The sequence below is a fragment of the Procambarus clarkii genome, chromosome 60, assembly GCF_040958095.1.
Source record: "Procambarus clarkii isolate CNS0578487 chromosome 60, FALCON_Pclarkii_2.0, whole genome shotgun sequence".
In the NCBI taxonomy this organism is placed as follows: Eukaryota; Metazoa; Arthropoda; class Malacostraca; order Decapoda; family Cambaridae; genus Procambarus; species Procambarus clarkii.
Window position 1 is genome coordinate 2,956,830 of NC_091209.1, and position 8,872 is coordinate 2,965,701.

Here is an 8,872-nt window from a genome sequence, read left to right on the forward strand (position 1 = left end):
TTCCAGTAGCTGCCATAACTAGTATGCTTTAACCCACTACACCATCAGACCCTACAAAAGAAATAGAGACTTCAAGATATATATACATCTCAAATATCTCCACTTCCCGAGGGCACCAGATGAGTGTGAGGTTAGTCTGCATTTTTCGTCAAGCCACTGTCAATGTGAGAGAACTCGTGTCCAGCTTATAAGCCTATACTTGCATAAACCACAAGTGAAGATTAACAATCTTTGGACAACACCCACCAGTGGGACTCGAACCCAGAAAGCACAACTACCTTCCAGTAGCTGCCATAACTTGTATGCTTTAACCCACTACACCATCAGACCCTACAAAAGAAGTAGAGACTTCGAGATATATATACATCTCAAATATCTCCACTTCCCGAGGGCACCAGATGAGTGTGAGGTTAGTCTGCATTTTTCGTCAAGCCACTGTCAATGTGAGAGAACTCGTGTCCAGCTTATAAGCCTATACTTGCATAAACCACAAGTGAAGATTAACAATCTTTGGACAACACCCACCAGTGGGACTCGAACCCAGAAAGCACAACTACCTTCCAGTAGCTGCCATAACTAGTATGCTTTAACCCACTACACCATCAGACCCTACAAAAGAAGTAGAGACTTCGAGATATATATACATCTCAAATATCTCCACTTCCCGAGGGCACCAGATGAGTGTGAGGTTAGTCTGCATTTTTCGTCAAGCCACTGTCAATGTGAGAGAACTCCTGTCCAGCTTATAAGCCTATACATACATAAACCACAAGTGAAGATTAACAATCTTTGGACAACACCCACCAGTGGGACTCGAACCCAGAAAGCACAACTACCTTCCAGTAGCTGCCATAACTAGTATGCTTTAACCCACTACACCATCAGACCCTACAAAAGAAGTAGAGACTTCGAGATATATATACATCTCAAATATCTCCACTTTCCGAGGGCACCAGATGAGTGTGAGGTTAGTCTGCATTTTTCGTCAAGCCACTGTCAATGTGAGAGAACTCGTGTCCAGCTTATAAGCCTATACATGCATAAACCACAAGTGAAGATTAACAATCTTTGGACAACACCCACCAGTAGGACTCGAACCCAGAAAGCACAACTACCTTCCAGTAGCTGCCATAACTAGTATGCTTTAACCCACTACACCATCAGACCCTACAAAAGAAGTAGAGACTTCGAGATATATATACATCTCAAATATCTCCACTTCCCGAGGGCACCAGATGAGTGTGAGGTTAGTCTGCATTTTTCGTCAAGCCACTGTCAATGTGAGAGAACTCGTGTCCAGCTTATAAGCCTATACTTGCATAAACCACAAGTGAAGAATAACAATCTTTGGACAACACCCACCAGTGGGACTCGAACCCAGAAAGCACAACTACCTTCCAGTAGCTGCCATAACTAGTATGCTTTAACCCACTACACCATCAGACCCTTCAAAAGAAGTAGAGACTTCGAGATATATATACATCTCAAATATCTCCACTTTCCGAGGGCACCAGATGAGTGTGAGGTTAGTCTGCATTTTTCGTCAAGCCACTGTCAATGTGAGAGAACTCGTGTCCAGCTTATAAGCCTATACTTGCATAAACCACAAGTGAAGATTAACAATCTTTGGACAACACCCACCAGTGGGACTCGAACCCAGAAAGCACAACTACCTTCCAGTAGCTGCCATAACTAGTATGCTTTAACCCACTACACCATCAGACCCTACAAAAGAAGTAGAGACTTCGAGATATATATACATCTCAAATATCTCCACTTCCCGAGGGCACCAGATGAGTGTGAGGTTAGTCTGCATTTTTCGTCAAGCCACTGTCAATGTGAGAGAACTCCTGTCCAGCTTATAAGCCTATACATACATAAACCACAAGTGAAGATTAACAATCTTTGGACAACACCCACCAGTGGGACTCGAACCCAGAAAGCACAACTACCTTCCAGTAGCTGCCATAACTAGTATGCTTTAACCCACTACACCATCAGACCCTACAAAAGAAGTAGAGACTTCGAGATATATATACATCTCAAATATCTCCACTTCCCGAGGGCACCAGATGAGTGTGAGGTTAGTCTACATTTTTCGTCTAGCCACTGTCAATGTAAGAGAACTCGTGTCCAGCTTATAAGCCTATACTTGCATAAACCACAAGTGAAGATTAACAATCTTTGGACAACACCCACCAGTGGGCTCGAACCCAGAAAGCACAACTACCTTCCAGTAGCTGCCATAACTAGTATGCTTAACCCACTACACCATCAGACCCTACAAAAGAAGTAGAGACTTTGAGATATATATACATCTCAAATATCTCCACTTCCCGAGGGCACCAGATGAGTGTGAGGTTAGTCTGCATTTTTCGTCAAGCCACTGTCAATGTGAGAGAACTCGTGTCCAGCTTATAAGCCTATACTTGCATAAACCACAAGTGAAGAATAACAATCTTTGGACAACACCCACCAGTGGGACTCGAACCCAGAAAGCACAACTACCTTCCAGTAGCTGCCATAACTAGTATGCTTTAACCCACTACACCATCAGACCCTACAAAAGAAGTAGAGACTTCGAGATATATATACATCTCAAATATCTCCACTTTCCGAGGGCACCAGATGAGTGTGAGGTTAGTCTGCATTTTTCGTCAAGCCACTGTCAATGTGAGAGAACTCGTGTCCAGCTTATAAGCCTATACATGCATAAACCACAAGTGAAGATTAACAATCTTTGGACAACACCCACCAGTGGGACTCGAACCCAGAAAGCACAACTACCTTCCAGTAGCTGCCATAACTAGTATGCTTTAACCCACTACACCATCAGACCCTACAAAAGAAGTAGAGACTTCGAGATATATATACATCTCAAATATCTCCACTTTCCGAGGGCACCAGATGAGTGTGAGGTTAGTCTGCATTTTTCGTCAAGCCACTGTCAATGTGAGAGAACTCGTGTCCAGCTTATAAGCCTATACTTGCATAAACCACAAGTGAAGATTAACAATCTTTGGACAACACCCACCAGTGGGACTCGAACCCAGAAAGCACAACTACCTTCCAGTAGCTGCCATAACTAGTATGCTTTAACCCACTACACCATCAGACCCTACAAAAGAAGTAGAGACTTCGAGATATATATACATCTCAAATATCTCCACTTCCCGAGGGCACCAGATGATTGTGAGGTTAGTCTACATTTTTCGTCTAGCCACTGTCAATGTAAGAGAACTCGTGTCCAGCTTTTAAGCCTATACTTGCATAAACCACAAGTGAAGATTAACAATCTTTGGACAACACCCACCAGTGGGACTCGAACCCAGAAAGCACAACTACCTTCCAGTAGCTGCCATAACTAGTATGCTTTAACCCACTACACCATCAGACCCTACAAAAGAAATAGAGACTTCAAGATATATATACATCTCAAATATCTCCACTTCCCGAGGGCACCAGATGAGTGTGAGGTTAGTCTGCATTTTTCGTCAAGCCACTGTCAATGTGAGAGAACTCGTGTCCAGCTTATAAGCCTATACTTGCATAAACCACAAGTGAAGATTAACAATCTTTGGACAACACCCACCAGTGGGACTCGAACCCAGAAAGCACAACTACCTTCCAGTAGCTGCCATAACTTGTATGCTTTAACCCACTACACCATCAGACCCTACAAAAGAAGTAGAGACTTCGAGATATATATACATCTCAAATATCTCCACTTCCCGAGGGCACCAGATGAGTGTGAGGTTAGTCTGCATTTTTCGTCAAGCCACTGTCAATGTGAGAGAACTCGTGTCCAGCTTATAAGCCTATACTTGCATAAACCACAAGTGAAGATTAACAATCTTTGGACAACACCCACCAGTGGGACTCGAACCCAGAAAGCACAACTACCTTCCAGTAGCTGCCATAACTAGTATGCTTTAACCCACTACACCATCAGACCCTACAAAAGAAGTAGAGACTTCGAGATATATATACATCTCAAATATCTCCACTTCCCGAGGGCACCAGATGAGTGTGAGGTTAGTCTGCATTTTTCGTCAAGCCACTGTCAATGTGAGAGAACTCCTGTCCAGCTTATAAGCCTATACATACATAAACCACAAGTGAAGATTAACAATCTTTGGACAACACCCACCAGTGGGACTCGAACCCAGAAAGCACAACTACCTTCCAGTAGCTGCCATAACTAGTATGCTTTAACCCACTACACCATCAGACCCTACAAAAGAAGTAGAGACTTCGAGATATATATACATCTCAAATATCTCCACTTTCCGAGGGCACCAGATGAGTGTGAGGGTAGTCTGCATTTTTCGTCAAGCCACTGTCAATGTGAGAGAACTCGTGTCCAGCTTATAAGCCTATACATGCATAAACCACAAGTGAAGATTAACAATCTTTGGACAACACCCACCAGTAGGACTCGAACCCAGAAAGCACAACTACCTTCCAGTAGCTGCCATAACTAGTATGCTTTAACCCACTACACCATCAGACCCTACAAAAGAAGTAGAGACTTCGAGATATATATACATCTCAAATATCTCCACTTTCCGAGGGCACCAGATGAGTGTGAGGTTAGTCTGCATTTTTCGTCAAGCCACTGTCAATGTGAGAGAACTCGTGTCCAGCTTATAAGCCTATACTTGCATAAACCACAAGTGAAGATTAACAATCTTTGGACAACACCCACCAGTGGGACTCGAACCCAGAAAGCACAACCACCTTCCAGTAGCTGCCATAACTAGTATGCTTTAACCCACTACACCATCAGACCCTACAAAAGAAGTAGAGACTTTGAGATATATATACATCTCAAATATCTCCACTTCCCGAGGGCACCAGATGAGTGTGAGGTTAGTCTGCATTTTTCGTCAAGCCACTGTCAATGTGAGAGAACTCGTGTCCAGCTTATAAGCCTATACTTGCATAAACCACAAGTGAAGAATAACAATCTTTGGACAACACCCACCAGTGGGACTCGAACCCAGAAAGCACAACTACCTTCCAGTAGCTGCCATAACTAGTATGCTTTAACCCACTACACCATCAGACCCTACAAAAGAAGTAGAGACTTCGAGATATATATACATCTCAAATATCTCCACTTTCCGAGGGCACCAGATGAGTGTGAGGTTAGTCTGCATTTTTCGTCAAGCCACTGTCAATGTGAGAGAACTCGTGTCCAGCTTAAAAGCATATACTTGCATAAACCACAAGTGAAGATTAACAATCTTTGGACAACACCCACCAGTGGGACTCGAACCCAGAAAGCACAACTACCTTCCAGTAGCTGCCATAACTTAATTGTATGCTTTAACCCACTACACCATCAGACCCTACAAAAGAAGTAGAGACTTCGAGATATATATACATCTCAAATATCTCCACTTCCCGAGGGCACCAGATGAGTGTGAGGTTAGTCTGCATTTTTCGTCAAGCCACTGTCAATGTGAGAGAACTCGTGTCCAGCTTATAAGCCTATACTTGCATAAACCACAAGTGAAGATTAACAATCTTTGGACAACACCCACCAGTGGGACTCGAACCCAGAAAGCACAACTACCTTCCAGTAGCTGCCATAACTAGTATGCTTTAACCCACTACACCATCAGACCCTACAAAAGAAGTAGAGACTTCGAGATATATATACATCTCAAATATCTCCACTTCCCGAGGGCACCAGATGAGTGTGAGGTTAGTCTGCATTTTTCGTCAAGCCACTGTCAATGTGAGAGAACTCCGTGTCCAGCTTATAAGCCTATACATACATAAACCACAAGTGAAGATTAACAATCTTTGGACAACACCCACCAGTGGGACTCGAACCCAGAAAGCACAACTACCTTCCAGTAGCTGCCATAACTAGTATGCTTTAACCCACTACACCATCAGACCCTACAAAAGAAGTAGAGACTTCGAGATATATATACATCTCAAATATCTCCACTTTCCGAGGGCACCAGATGAGTGTGAGGTTAGTCTGCATTTTTCGTCAAGCCACTGTCAATGTGAGAGAACTCGTGTCCAGCTTATAAGCCTATACATGCATAAACCACAAGTGAAGATTAACAATCTTTGGACAACACCCACCAGTAGGACTCGAACCCAGAAAGCACAACTACCTTCCAGTAGCTGCCATAACTAGTATGCTTTAACCCACTACACCATCAGACCCTACAAAAGAAGTAGAGACTTCGAGATATATATACATCTCAAATATCTCCACTTCCGAGGGCACCAGATGAGTGTGAGGTTAGTCTGCATTTTTCGTCAAGCCACTGTCAATGTGAGAGAACTCGTGTCCAGCTTATAAGCCTATACTTGCATAAACCACAAGTGAAGATTAACAATCTTTGGACAACACCCACCAGTGGGACTCGAACCCAGAAAGCACAACTACCTTCCAGTAGCTGCCATAACTAGTATGCTTTAACCCACTACACCATCAGACCCTACAAAAGAAGTAGAGACTTCGAGATATATATACATCTCAAATATCTCCACTTCCCGAGGGCACCAGATGAGTGTGAGGTTAGTCTGCATTTTTCGTCAAGCCACTGTCAATGTGAGAGAACTCGTGTCCAGCTTATAAGCCTATACTTGCATAAACCACAAGTGAAGAATAACAATCTTTGGACAACACCCACCAGTGGGACTCGAACCCAGAAAGCACAACTACCTTCCAGTAGCTGCCATAACTAGTATGCTTTAACCCACTACACCATCAGACCCTACAAAAGAAGTAGAGACTTCGAGATATATATACATCTCAAATATCTCCACTTTCCGAGGGCACCAGATGAGTGTGAGGTTAGTCTGCATTTTTCGTCAAGCCACTGTCAATGTGAGAGAACTCGTGTCCAGCTTATAAGCCTATACTTGCATAAACCACAAGTGAAGATTAACAATCTTTGGACAACACCCACCAGTGGGACTCGAACCCAGAAAGCACAACTACCTTCCAGTAGCTGCCATAACTAGTATGCTTTAACCCACTACACCATCAGACCCTACAAAAGAAGTAGAGACTTTCGAGATATATATACATCTCAAATATCTCCACTTCCCGAGGGCACCAGATGAGTGTGAGGTTAGTCTGCATTTTTCGTCAAGCCACTGTCAATGTGAGAGAACTCGTGTCCAGCTTATAAGCCTATACTTGCATAAACCACAAGTGAAGAATAACAATCTTTGGACAACACCCACCAGTGGGACTCGAACCCAGAAAGCACAACTACCTTCCAGTAGCTGCCATAACTAGTATGCTTTAACCCACTACACCATCAGACCCTACAAAAGAAGTAGAGACTTCGAGATATATATACATCTCAAATATCTCCACTTTCCGAGGGCACCAGATGAGTGTGAGGTTAGTCTGCATTTTTCGTCAAGCCACTGTCAATGTGAGAGAACTCGTGTCCAGCTTATAAGCCTATACATGCATAAACCACAAGTGAAGATTAACAATCTTTGGACAACACCCACCAGTGGGACTCGAACCCAGAAAGCACAACTACCTTCCAGTAGCTGCCATAACTAGTATGCTTTAACCCACTACACCATCAGACCCTACAAAAGAAGTAGAGACTTCGAGATATATATACATCTCAAATATCTCCACTTTCCGAGGGCACCAGATGAGTGTGAGGTTAGTCTGCATTTTTCGTCAAGCCACTGTCAATGTGAGAGAACTCGTGTCCAGCTTATAAGCCTATACTTGCATAAACCACAAGTGAAGATTAACAATCTTTGGACAACACCCACCAGTGGGACTCGAACCCAGAAAGCACAACTACCTTCCAGTAGCTGCCATAACTAGTATGCTTTAACCCACTACACCATCAGACCCTACAAAAGAAGTAGAGACTTCGAGATATATATACATCTCAAATATCTCCACTTCCCGAGGGCACCAGATGAGTGTGAGGTTAGTCTGCATTTTTCGTCAAGCCACTGTCAATGTGAGAGAACTCGTGTCCAGCTTATAAGCCTATACTTGCATAAACCACAAGTGAAGATTAACAATCTTTGGACAACACCCACCAGTGGGACTCGAACCCAGAAAGCACAACTACCTTCCAGTAGCTGCCATAACTAGTATGCTTTAACCCACTACACCATCAGACCCTACAAAAGAAGTAGAGACTTCGAGATATATATACATCTCAAATATCTCCACTTCCCGAGGGCACCAGATGAGTGTGAGGTTAGTCTGCATTTTTCGTCTAGCCACTGTCAATGTGAGAGAACTCGTGTCCAGCTTATAAGCCTATACTTGCATAAACCACAAGTGAAGATTAACAATCTTTGGACAACACCCACCAGTGGGACTCGAACCCAGAAAGCACAACTACCTTCCAGTAGCTGCCATAACTAGTATGCTTTAACCCACTACACCATCAGACCCTACAAAAGAAGTAGAGACTTTGAGATATATATACATCTCAAATATCTCCACTTCCCGAGGGCACCAGATGAGTGTGAGGTTAGTCTGCATTTTTCGTCAAGCCACTGTCAATGTGAGAGAACTCGTGTCCAGCTTATAAGCCTATACTTGCATAAACCACAAGTGAAGAATAACAATCTTTGGACAACACCCACCAGTGGGACTCGAACCCAGAAAGCACAACTACCTTCCAGTAGCTGCCATAACTAGTATGCTTTAACCCACTACACCATCAGACCCTACAAAAGAAGTAGAGACTTCGAGATATATATACATCTCAAATATCTCCACTTTCCGAGGGCACCAGATGAGTGTGAGGTTAGTCTGCATTTTTCGTCAAGCCACTGTCAATGTGCAACCTGTCCTCTTAAAAAGAACGTCAACAGTTGCCGTTTGACTCTACGGCTG